Source organism: Hippocampus comes, unplaced genomic scaffold (assembly GCF_001891065.2).
Source record: "Hippocampus comes isolate QL1 unplaced genomic scaffold, H_comes_QL1_v1.1 scaffold135, whole genome shotgun sequence".
Lineage (NCBI taxonomy): Eukaryota > Metazoa > Chordata > Actinopteri > Syngnathiformes > Syngnathidae > Hippocampus > Hippocampus comes.
In genome coordinates, this window is record NW_017805583.1 from 503,415 (window position 1) to 515,062 (window position 11,648).

The 11,648-nt window shown below is 40.4% G+C and overlaps 1 long non-coding RNA gene across 1 annotated transcript in view; it reads right to left on the bottom strand.

Moving 5' to 3' along the window:
• Positions 1-213: 213 nt before the first annotated feature.
• LOC109521868 (uncharacterized) overlaps positions 214-11,648 on the bottom strand; it is a 19,056-nt gene continuing 7,621 nt past the window's right edge. The window contains exon 3 of the long non-coding RNA XR_002169447.1: positions 214-638. This is a non-coding gene — a long non-coding RNA (uncharacterized LOC109521868). The remainder of the gene's footprint in view (positions 639-11,648) is intronic.

Below are 11,648 nucleotides of genomic sequence, written 5' to 3' on the forward strand. Positions count from 1 at the left end.
TTTTTTTACGACAACTGTCTTGTCCACGGCGTCTTTTATTCGTTCCACTGGGGTTTAGCAAGTGTGTTTATAAAGAGACGAAAATTGTTTGGGGACTATCCCCCACATTCTAGTTGAGATGGTATAACCCAAGTGGCAAAATGACGCTTGCTACTGTTGTTGCAGGTTGCCATTCGTTCTACTAAACCATTAGTCAAACGCCATCATGTCCCCTGGGAGGAGAGGATGGAGGAGGCCCATGAAAGAAAGAGGGAGAAGTACCAGGAGCTGGTGGAGGACTGTCGGAGGAACGGGTGGAAGACCAAGTGTATGCCAGTGGAGGTGGGCAGTCGGGGGTTTGCCAGCCACTCCCTGAGCAAAGCCTACAGCACACTAGGCATAACGGGTGCCAACCGTAGAAGGGCCATAGGCAACAACGTGGAGGCAGCAGAAAAAGCCTCCAGATGGCTCTGGTTGAAAAGGGGAGAGCAGTGGTTGTAGTGGGTGTAGCATGCCACTTGGACACAGGCCGAGGCTTGATCACCTCGGCCGGGTCGCCTGGATGAGGGTGTCTGTTGCAAGACCCGAAACACCCAGTGAGTCCAGGATACAACACTGATGATGTGTCCAAGCTTGTGCATCAGCAGATGTATTGTTAACTGAAACAACAACAACAACAAAAGTAACACAGCATGAGTTTTATTATCTTGAGCCTAACATACCAAGTCCACTGCCTAAATAAAGGATTATCTTATCTTATCTTATCTTATGACCCTTGTGAGGATAAAGCAGATCGGAAAATGTATGGATGGATTTGTAAAATAGTGTGTTGCTTATGAAATCTTCATGAATGCCTCTTTCGTGTATTCTCCGTCTGTGAACGGCTTCCCATATCTGACTATTTCCCAAGCGGCCACAAAACTTGCAATCGGTGGTTGAATTTTCAGACTTCACCCACAACTAACTATAGTCGCCATTACAGACCTCCTCTACATTTTTTTTCATCTCAACAGTATTTCTATAGCAACACTGCTACCGAGGGTACAGTGAGAGAAGATAACACAAGTGATACATGTTTTTCAGACAAAATAACATACACTTCTAATTTATTTTCCCAAGTCACGCAGAGCCGCAACGTAACGACTCCGGAGCCACGAGTTACCGACCCCTGCTGTAGACCACACGTCAGTACTTACAGTCACAGGTATATCTCTGTAAAAATAATTGGAACTGCTAGAGTTTAGCATGAGCTTGAGTTCAGTATGTTGTCGACTTTTTGACACCTTCCATGACCTCTACAAATGACCCACTACTGCCATTGTAAACGTCAAGGCATTGGCAAAATGCATGGATTGGACTTCAAAGAACGTTTGTTATGAAAAAGGCTCGGTCCTTTTTGAGTTGCTTTACATTTCCACAACATATGGAATATTACATGAACAAGTTCATGATTTGAGAGGAGACCCAGGTGTTCGTTTTTTGTTTGTTTGTTTTAACTGATCATTTGAAGGCGAGAAGAAAATTACACCTGGAAGAAAATGTTTCCACGCGATAAAATGGGAGAAAACTCAGTGGGCCAAATGAATTATCTTTGCTATTCTAAATCTATTGTTTTACGCACAAACTCATCAGTCACACTGCCATTGTGCTTTAACAAGAATAGCAGGGGGACATGGGAGGGGGTCTGCTCCAGCCTCTCCTACAGTGTAATTACATCAACAATAGTGTATTGCGTTATTAGGAGTGAAAATCATAGTTTAGTGGATGGGGGTGGCGAGACTTCACTGAGGCCTTTGTAATTCCCTTCATGACAGTTAAGCTTACAGCAATTAAGATGTTTAAGGATTTAGGCACTGAAAAAAATGGAGGAGAAGGATAAAAATGGGTGGTGGCTGAGGTTTGGGGAGGATCACAACCACATTTGAATGTTGATCATTCTTTTCATGTTTCTCATTTGGTACACACACACACACACACACACACACACACACACACACACACACACACACACACACCTTCTTCATCTCATTCTCCCGTCCCTCTTGAAGTCTCTTCAAGTCTCCATGAGACTGGGAGGATGAGAGAAGAGTTGATTGTTGCATTGCACTGATAAGCAAAAATGCTGCCGGAGCGTAAAAGAACTCTGTGGTGTGTGAGAGGGATAAACTATAATCTGCCACCGCACACTCAACTTGACTGCTAATATTTGCATTGGAAATCAGACGGACGTTATTCTAAGCTTTCCCCATTATACCCTGACGTGTGTGTGAAAGGTCTTCCCCTCCTTCATTAGAATATGGCCTCTCATGCATTGGAAAAATGCACATTTGGATGAGTGGAGGATGGGATGACAATTTACAGTATGAAGATGCGTTTTTTGGAATTATCTCCTTACAAGTGCACCAAGCTGAAAACACACACACACACACACACACACACACACACACACACACACACACACACACACACACACACACATACTCTCTCACCCTTATCACTCACTATGGATTTAGAGTGAATACCCATTTATAAGTGAAATGTTTATTGGACTAATCCTCCACCCCCGTCCCCCCCAACCAAATAATCTCCTTTCCCTTGTTTGCATTCATGATATTCCTATAATTTATGAGTATGGTTTAATTAAACCTCTCTAGTTCTTAAAGTCCTTTATTTGGATTTTAAGTTCGCTCTTTGCATCAGAGAAACCTCGTCGCCTGTTGGGAATTCAGAATGCCTTTTGTTGCTTTACTTTATGAATTATTTGAACACTTATTTTCTTCTTAATGTTCATCCGCCCCCAATAGATATTTTAATTAATCCGCATTTTTTTCCCATTTGATCAACTGTGTGTTGTGCAGGATTGATAAGAATGGCAATCAAATGCATTACTAAATCTAAGTGTTTCCATTCCTTCATTCATGTTCCTATTAGGGAGAAATTTGTGTATCCGTTGTGTATTTTTAGTGAGGAACTCACACTGCTGGCAACATGCATATTTGTTAACGTGATGAACATCACAGCTGAGGCTCAAGCTGAGCGTTAAATATTTGTGACATAAATATTTTGGTCATTTGTTCGTCATTTTCAGGCATACAACTCGGCAGCAATTCTCACATTTCCCCCTGCTAATGGCTTGATGTGAAAATGTACCCCTCTTTTTAATCACTGCTTACACCTGTCTTCACACTATCATTGTGCCTTTTTAATGGCCTAATGAGTACAGAAGAGTCAGTGTCTTTGGACCACACAGGCAGCTTCCTCCAAACCCTCTGTGCTGACATTCACTTCCTCTCTGGCAAAGCTCCTAATCGTTTTAATTCGATGCCTACAGGGGTATCCTTAATGTGTTGATGTAATGATATACATTGTATCTAATTATACAGTAGGAAGAGCAGGAGCATTTTGACTCCCTCAGCGGAAAGGGGAAAAAAAAGAGGCAGTGTAATAGTGTTCAAACACATTTGTAAAATTAAGTTGAAACTCAGTCTATGTAAATAGGTTGTATGGTCCCTGAGCAAAGCTAAATTGATTTGAAAGAAAAACAACTTTTTAAATGTTATTTTGAGAAAATATATTGCAGTTCATCCTTAGCAGGGACACACTTCTCTCTCTCTCTCTCACACACACCCCCACACACACACACACACACACACACACACACACACACACACACACACACACACACACACACACATTTCAATAATAGGCTCCAGAATAACTTTTTTTTTTACTGTGAGCACAGTAGCCGCTCAACTGAAATTTTAGGGATGCACATTGCTAATCGACATGCAAAATATTCACACTTTGATTGATTTTCACTATATTACTGATAAGCGGGCTGAGGTGTGGAGCAGAGGTTTGTCAGCAACAACAAACTATTCAGGAGCAAAGAGCACAAGTCGATTTATTATTATTATTTTTTTTTTTTTTTTACTTTTTATATATATATTTTTTTTATTTGATTTTTTATTTGATTTTTTTTACTTGCAGTGGCTCAAGTTTTAGAGGAAAAATACCAACATTGAGGGGCAGTCTAGAACACTGTATATTAAAGTATATTTTGGTATGTGTTTGGTCGATGTGCTCCCAAAAAAAATGGTTTCTTAAACTAAACTTTTGAAACAGAAACACTGTGACACCACTACTCTCTTGCTTTTATTGTGTTGCACACCTAATAAAGCAAAAAAGAAAAAAAAAGTAACACAATTTCCACTTTTTAATATCACATGATGGATTCGAAGAGCATCAGTACAGTTGCTGGCTTTGGATATCATTTAATCAAAGGATTTCTCATAATGTTATGTCATTTCGACTCATACAGGAGGGAAAGCTGTGTGAAATTGTGCAGATAATCAGCTAAATCCCTCAACACGAAAATGTAATTGCTCTAGAAATTAGCTGTACCTGAGGTCCATTTGTTTGGTCATGGCTAGTTTCATATACGGCAATGATCAGATATTACCACTAATTAGAACTGGGTCAGAGTTCCTGAAGGTCGTACGTTAATGTGTAGGATCATTGAAATGGTAATTATAAACAGATTAGAAAGTTATGGTGCTTTATGGGAGGCCATTTAGTAATTTAACCACAGGTTTTGGTGTAATAAAGGATTATCCACGAGCATGAGTAATTAAGCTCTCTCTTTCCCCAGTTTCCTTTTTTAATTGATTTCCTATATTATTCTGCCACGCGATTTTTTTGCGACAGTAGATGAACAATGCATTGAGACATATGGACATTTTTTTCACATTTACATAACTGTAATACAAATTATGTGTATCCATCAGGGAGATATTTTATATCATGTGATGCCTTGTAAAAATGTGTTAACCTTTCAAGAGGATGATTCCCCCACACCCCCCTTCTAATAAATGCAGCAGCATTTACTCAATTGTAGCCAAAGTTCAAATGTACCTGAACTCCCCCTGCCTGTTCCCCTTATCAGTAGAGAAAGTTCCTTTTAGAAGCAAACTGAAAACCGTTAATTCAGTGCTTCACCCGAGCCGAGCTTTCACAGAAGGGAAAACCACAAATGTCAGAGTACACGAGTACACGACCCACATGTTTTGCCACGCACACCCAACAGCAGTTGTAATACAAGAGAAAATACAAGATATACTGTTTTTTTTGGGGGGGGGGGGGCGTCGGGTGTGAACATTACTTTTAAATTATTCTATACATTGAATATTGTTTATACTGTGTAGTAAAATATACATTTGGAAGAAAAAGTAAGAAAGCCTTTGAAATCTGCAATTCTGCATCAATTTGTCATGGAATGTGGGCTGATCTTCATCTATATGTCACATCAATTAAGAAACACAGTCTAGTTAAACTAAAACCACACAAACAATTTCATAAATTTATTGGACACACCATGTAAAAACTCACAGTTGGGAAACTTCCAAGGTTATTTACTTCTGTACAAGTTAATCAATGGCAGGAGTCAGCCAAACTTTCAAAGCTCTCTTCTCAAGATGATTTGCCCAATGTGAACCATCCCTTGCATAAAATAGCTCACAGAAGTCCAATAATTGCATTAAGGTGGAGAGGGTTAAAGAACATCTCTAAAAGCCTTGATATTCATCAGTCCATGACAGCAGAGAAGAAAGTTAAATTCAGTTTCTACTCTTCATTTTGTCTCTTTGAGTTCATTTTGAGTCTAGAGTAATGGCATCACGCAATGTCAAAAAGCAAATGCTCCAATGTTGAGGCAGCAAAACTGCCCTGGTGTTTATTTTCAATCTTCACATGAAAAAGGACTGTGTGGTAATTTGTATGAATGGCTTTGGAGAATTTCGCATTGAGTTCTATCATTTCATTTCAAAATAATCTTTGATTTGGTTGCGCTTTCTTCTGCTTCTCATGCATCATATTTTTGTCTCTCTTCATCTTTCTGAGACCTAGGCCACAAGTTTTTAGATGTTTGAGCTGACTCAGTAGGTCAGGGTAGGAAAAGTGTTTTGCGTGTGTGCGTGTGTGTGCGTGCATGCATGTGTGTGAGGGAAAGAGACTGCTTCTATGCTGGATTTCTTTGTTGTTGTGTGTGTGTGTGTCTACACGCTCGTACCCGGAAGGTTTGAACCATGCTGCCTTTCTCCTCATGACGAAATTGTCATCAGAACATGAAAGGATCACTACATCAAATGGGACATTTAATTGTGCTTGTGTGCATCTAGAGAGCTGGTGTCATACGCACATGTCTATTTGTAGGCTTGAATTTGATGTCGTTTGTACTCTTTGACCCGTGTAAGTTGCGTTCCTTCAGTGGCGTGTCTATTGTGTGCTGATCCTGACTATCATGTCTAATGTACATCTCGCTGTTTGAGCACACAACAGAGAAGTCACACGAAGCCAAATGTTGACTCGTGGCTGCAAATTGCAGGTTGATCTAGGAAAGCAATCATCTACTATTTGTCAAATGAAAGCAAACATACCAAATAACAATTGGCGTAGGGTTAGGAGTGAAGGCGATGACTGTAGACAGCAGACATTCAGTGCTTTTAAATAGCAATGAACTGATGAATGATTGAAAAGATGGAATTTGTTTTCCAGAGATGCATTTAGGTTATAGTATTCGAGGAGCCGTCGCTTCAAGTCTCAATGTGACTTTCAAGAGCATTTGTTGGAAGTTAATCATTTACTCCTATCTTGGGTGCAGATGTATCCAGGAGAATAAATTTTGTTTTTCCACAACATTTGGTGTTTATTTTACAAAACCCTGATATATGTTTATGACCACCAAACTACAATGAATACAAACTGTCCCTACTGCATATGAGCACTATTCATTTTGAACGATTTTTAACACGGGAGGTCCGAGTACTGTGAGATGCAAAATCAGGGGATGCACTTTGCCAAACCAAATTCCTAATGATTTGATTTCAACTTTCTCGGACTTTCTTCAAATTGAGTTACTTTGAAATAGCTCATCTAAAGAGGTATCTGTCCAAATGTTTTTTTTAGCTCTTTCTTGGCCAGCAATTTTCCGCACTACTCAGCAAATATAAGATACTGCACAAGCAATAATTGGGAAAGTATTAATATATGGATGTCACAATTTCAGCATAACGTTGTGGTTTGTAATTTGCCATTTACTGTGTAAAATTACGTGATGATGTATTATTGTTCGTCTCACTAAATTCCTGAAGACTAGTTACAACATGCAATGCATTCTATAATCTATGTGGTCACAGTTCAGTGCGGAGTGTTCCTTTTCATGTACTGTCTGTCTTCAACTTAATTTGGTCCTATTAAATTTGGACTCTATTTTTTCTCAAATGTTATAGGCGACATGGTGACCAACTGGTTAGCATGACTGCCGCGCTTGTCACGTTGCGGACAAAGCGGAAGGGAACCCGCTTCGCTCGCAACCTAGGTGATCTAAAGGATTCCCGAAACAGCAGACAACAACAAGAACTACGTATGAAAATAAGATTTATTTAACAAAAACCGCACCGCAAAAACGAGACAACAGAAAACGCTGGCAAAAACGAGTACCAGGAAAGGCACGAAAAAACCGAATAACAAAAAACGCTCGCACGAAGGCAAGGAGAAAAACAATCTATGAAATTTACATGTTCTCCTCATGCTTGTTTGGGTTTTCTCTGGGTATTCCAGTTTCCTCCCACATTTCAAAAACATCTATATTGGGTTAATTGAAGCCTTTAAAATTTAGAGTCTAAATTCTTCATACGGATGAATGTGAGGACAAGCGGTTGAACCTAGAATGCTTGTTGCTTTCATTTGATCAAATGTCCAGAAATGTTGAACAATGTTGAAATTGCAATCCGAAAATATAACTATATTAACATTATTTTAAAATTATGTTTTTAAAATGTCCATCTTTGCTAAACTGTCTGCACTCTAGGCTCAATGCATCTTTGTGATCATTTGACCCTTCCCTTTGCCTACGCAGAGCTTTGTCTGCTTGTCAGTGTGTCTGTCCAAAACAAAAACAGACAAGCCTGTGCATCTCTGATCACACCCCTCCTTCAACCATCCGCCCACCCACCAGTTCTGCCAAGGCGAGATTAAACAACAAAGTGGCTCGATTAATCCATTTGAAGTGATGTGGCATTAGGGCTCATGAAGAGATGCGCTAACAAACACGACGGCACAGCTGTGTGGGCTGCAGATAGAAACAGGGGGAGGGAAATTAATTGACCTCCATCATTGCAATTAAAAACAAAGAGAGTTGAAAACAAAACAAAACATGGACTTCAGCCTGTGAAACAACACGCAATTGCTTGGGAGAAGAGGTGGAAAAGGAAAGGGAGTTAGTTTGAGATAAGGTTGATAGGCTGAGGCTTGACATGCTTCATGCATGCTTGAAGCATGTCGGCATGAGGATGTCTTCTTGCTAAATAATACAGGGATAAACACGACCTGATAAACAGCATCGGTTAGTCGTTGAAATGGATATTTTGACAGTATGTATATGTTTTTGTCAAATGAATATTTATTTGGGAGTGGGTTTATATTGGGTTGTGACATATATCCGATGCGCTCAAATGGCCAAAAGTTGGGAGTTCAGTGCATTGATGAAGTAAATCTCAACAGTGCTTGGGGATCTGAACTGACACCTTTCAAGTGATCATTCTCAGACAATGTATCATAATTTCTCTTAACACTCATGAAAACAGAACGTCTAAAACGAGGGGTTATTATGCATTGACTTCAGGAAAAATGTATGGAGATGCACTTTTGGAGAACGCCTTCAAAAAGTGTCCTTCGCAAGCGAGGTGCCATATTCCACTCTGCCATCTGTTTTGCTCCCTTCGATGTGAACCATGTGGTGAACCTGGTCAATTGGCCCTCTCTTCACACCCATAGATAAATTGATTGGTCCATGTTTATCTATAAAACACTCATTGGCACGACCCCACCTATCTTTGCTCTCTGCTTGCCATTCATACTATCACCACCACACACTACCTTGCAGCAGTTGGGAACCTCTTCGTTCCCAAAGTCGGAACTACTTTTGGTCAAGCTTCTATTCCATTTTCTTCCTCAAACGGCAGGAACACCCCGCAACAAATAATAAAACTCACCTCATTCCTCTCAACATCATTGTTGAAAAGATTTGTAAGCAATAGTCTACATCAGTGGTCCCCAAACTACGGCCCGCGGGCCGGATCCGGCCCGCCTCCGCATTTGGTCCGGCCCCCTGAAAATACCACAGAGTATTTTGATTTATTTTTCATCGATGTGGATTTGTCTTTGATCATAAAGTTGGGCTTTTGCAATAAAATGTTCCTTAGTTCTGAACCGTTTTCATTATTAACTATTAATTAGCAACTATTTCATAAACACAGATACAATAAGGTGACATTTGGTGCATCTTTCTGTGCCGTTATCTGGCAACGCCAGAAAAAAAAAATCCGAAACCGGCCCCTCTCTCAGAGAACGGGATCATGGCGAAAAGGTTCGGTAAGAGAAAAATAGAATGCAGGGTATTTAACCCAAAGTGGACAAACGATGTTTTTGTTTTTGTTTCTTTCAGCGCAAAGAAACGTCTGTCAGTCTCATCTGTCAAGAGGCGGCTTCATTTTGTGTGGGTTTCTGGAAAACAATCCATTTTTACATTTCCGTACTCTTGCGGTCACCCTTTTTCTGTTCCAGACTGACCCCGGCCCCCCCATCACAGAAGCGAAAGCTTATGCGGCCCTCACAGGAAAAAGTTTGGGGACCGCTGGTCTACATGATTGATGCACCTGTATTGAGCCTGCATTGAACCTTCTATTCACCAAGTGCTATGATGTAATGTTTTATGACATTGTAGTATTCGTTGTCTAGTCTTCATCTTATTTGCCTTTATTTTGCTTGATTTTCTCTGTTCTATGCTGCCAGGGCGGCATTGCAAGTAAGAATGTGTTCTCACTTGCCTTCGCTGGTCAAATGAAGGTTGAATAGATAACTGTAGGCGACTGGTTAGTGCGTCACCTCACAGTGCAGAGGTCGTGGGTTCGATCCCGGCTGCGGCCTTCCTTTGTGGAGTTTGCATGTTCTCCCCGTTCTTGCGTGGGTTTTCTCCCAGTACTCCGGTTTCCTCCCAGGTTCCAAAAACATGCATGGTAGGCTGATTGAACACTCTAAATTGCCCCTTGGTGTGAATGTGAGCGCGGACGGTTGTTCGTTTCTGTGTGCCCTGCGATTGGCTGGCTACTAGTTCGGGGTGTCCCCCGCCTACTGCCCAAAGACAGCTGGAATAGGCTCCAGAACCCCCCGCAACCCTTGTGAGGATGAAGCGGATCACAAAATGGATGGATGGATATCTGTATATTAAAAAAAAAAGAATTATTATTATAATTTTTAAAAAATTAATCTGTCAAATGTTACTACATTTCTGGAATAATGGTCAAAAGCCATGTGCATCACGACTAACACAATAACCATAATTTAGGAACAATGGGCCTCATTCACCAACGGTTTATACGAACAAATTCATTCTTCTGTTATAATTGCATACATTTCAGGAAGACACTCACAAATGTACTGTATGTTGTTTTAAGAACACTGCATAATATTAAATATGCCATGATATTTGATGAAATTCTACATCTGAATGAAAAGTAATATATATTTATATTTTTTGCATTTCTCTTTATTTTTGGATTCATCTCTCAATCATAATACAGTATATCACACTCTTATAACTGCGGATATCGTGCTTTCCACAAAGCAGCACACCTTTTAGCATTTGTGTGACGAGGTTGGCACCGAGCAAATTCAGTGTGCAGCCATTTATTATTTCAGCACTTAAAAACAGACAACCCTAATAGGTCCCCAGTGGAAGGTATGTCTGTGTGTGTGCATATGTGCAAGTGGGTGGATGGGGACATGGAATGGGTAACCAACAATGGTAAAAGAAGGGAGAAAAATGAAAAGGGGTTAATTTGCTTTGGCTCAGGTGAGGTAATTATTCCTTTCCCACAGTTCATTGCACACCCATAATGATTATTAACAAGCTTAAAGTACTTGAGGAGCACTGGGAGCTTGTGGCTAACAACATGAAGCCCAGTGAAGAAGAGAAAGAGGGAGAGAAAGGGGGTATGATGGCAGGATGGAAGACGAGAAAAGGCAGGATGGGAAATCATTATGCAAATAAGTCTGGTCTTAATCACACGGTGCCCATGATAATCTGCTGGGAGGAACCCAGGTTACGTGGGTCGCCGGTTTGTTCAACAAAGGCAGGCATTTTTGGGTTTTGTTTCTCACTCTTATCATATTCAGCAATTTTCTTGATTACTCATTCGTGAAGCAGCTTCAAGATTCAGGCTCAAGGGAGTGAAAAGTATATTGTTTATGAGTATGGCTCCAGTGTGAATAAATGTGAAGTTAACCCCACCCACCCCCACCCCCCAAAACTGTCATCCCCTCACCCCACCACCTTCTCCTTCTGTGTTTAAGAATCACAACCGTTCAAAACGGAAACATAAACATTCTGCAAATTTCTAAAGAAAAAGAATGAAAAAAATACATTACATCAATGCTTAGTGGTTGTAATAAGAATCTTAGCCGAAATGCTGTGGCATCACAGTTTTAAGGTTCTTTGAATGGTATTTTTTTGCTTGCGAATGGAATTAGCAGTCAACCTTCTCTCTCTCTCTCTCTCTCTCTCTCTCTCTCTCTCTCTCTCTCTCTCTCTCTCTCTCTCTCTCTCTCTATGA